The sequence below is a fragment of the Phytophthora infestans genome, genomic scaffold (genome assembly GCF_000142945.1).
Source record: "Phytophthora infestans T30-4 supercont1.38 genomic scaffold, whole genome shotgun sequence".
NCBI lineage: Eukaryota > Oomycota > Peronosporomycetes > Peronosporales > Peronosporaceae > Phytophthora > Phytophthora infestans.
The window spans coordinates 728,829-730,714 of record NW_003303721.1 but is presented as its reverse complement, the minus strand read 5'-3'; positions in this window follow the sequence as shown (position 1 = coordinate 730,714).

The following is a 1,886-nucleotide window of genomic DNA, read 5'->3' as shown; positions in this document are numbered from 1 at the left end:
GTGAGGGTTCTTACCTTCTTTTCCTTCATACGGCTTCACCTTCAGCCGTATTGGCTTCGGGTGTGGCGGACTTGTTCCGCCGCCGGCGTCTGCAAGTTTTCCCGCACATGTGCGATGAGCCCTCGCTCGTAGGCGTCAAACGCATTGCGGTCGGTGCTGACGCCACCAGGCTCTGTAGGGCCTCCATCCTGAAGATCCCAGCCATCTTCCGAACCGACTCGAAATGTGAGTCGTTCAGATGGGATAAGTCGTTCCTATCCGTGGCGACGAGCTTCAGAGAAGCTCAGGTAGTCTACGCGCGTTGGCATGGAATGTCCACAAGTGCTATCAAGTGTGACGAGGTCACACAGCACCTTGCGCTAGAGGAAATTGGCTTCCGAGAGTATACAAACTCTCAGTGAACAGTAGTTCACAGGCCCCTTTTGTCTAAGGGAGCGAAGTGACCAATTTAAGGTAAATTGTAAACTGAATGTATTTATAGGTATGCCAAGCTTGAGTTAAATATAAATACTATAAGCTACCTTTAGTAAAGCTATGTCATCAGCCAATGGTTGGCCTCTGATGACCCTGGTATCATGCACCAGATATCAACTAGGGGTACACTGGGGGTTGCGAACCCCGTTACATCAGAGTGCGTGGTACCATGTACCACACGTCGATGACGTGGCGGTGGTGTGTGCTACACCACATGTAGGCATTCCACCCGAACTTTATATTTAACATCATCTTCATGAGTGCTACAGACAACCCCCTCTGTAACGGGGTACAATCCAGTGTGCCCCATGTTACATAAAGAGTGACCCGTCACTCTTGTGGACACCTGATACACGGTACCAGGTGCTCTCGGAACCAGTCAGTGCATGACTACTTAGCTCCACTATAGGTAACCTCTAGTTTGTATGTGACCCAAGCTTATCTTACTTATAAATACATCAGTCTTAAATCTACTCCTCTAAGTAGCAAACCGTTCCCACTGAGGCCGGGAACACGTGGACTTACGTTCACTCGGGTAGTTAATACCCTTAAGCACTTCCTCTGTGCAAGGTGCTGTGTGACCCCGTCACACTTGGTAGCACTCGTAGTCAATCCAGCACCATCGCGGGTAGATTGAACTACCTGAAACCTCTGTGCGCTCAACGTTTGAGCCAAGATGGACCGAAGCGAGTTTCCTCGCTTGAACGACTCACAGTACGAGTCTGTTCGGAAGATGGGAGGCATCTTTGGACAAGATGTCCTTCGCAGCTTGGCGGCGGCGACGCCTGCCGAGCAACAAGAACGCGTGACCGCGTTTGAGACCTACGAGCGTGATCTCATCGCTCACGTCCGCGGGAGCTTGGAGGCCACGATGGCCGCTCCCCAGGCAACCAGGCCTAAGCCGGTGTGGCTGAAGGTCCCCGCGTTTGAGGGGAAGGAAGGAGAGAACCTTCACTTCTGGGTCCGTGAGGTGGAGATCGCCATGAAGGCGGGTCTCATCTCGGACGAGCCAGTTCGGGTGGCGTTTGCCCTGTCCAACCTTGGTGGACGTGCCAAGCACTGGGCGTACACCAGGGAGACGACATCTCCTGGATGCTTTGCATCCTGGGCTCAGCTGTGTGAGCAGCTTCGAGCCGCGTTCCTACCGGCGAACAACGAGTTCCGCCAGCGCTCACGCTTTCTCGCGTGTAAGCAAGGCAAACGTGAGCTGCAGGAGTACGCGCAAGAGATGCGCACGTTGGTGGCATCTCTGGCAGGGAATCCTCTGCCTGAAGACATTAAGACAACAGTCTTCATGGACGGCCTGAAGGTCGGTCCTGCTCGCACCCAGCTATTCCGGGTGCAAGCGACAACTATGGAGGAGGCGATTCGAATCGCCCTCCAAGAAGAGTACAGCCACAAGCAGGCTGGTA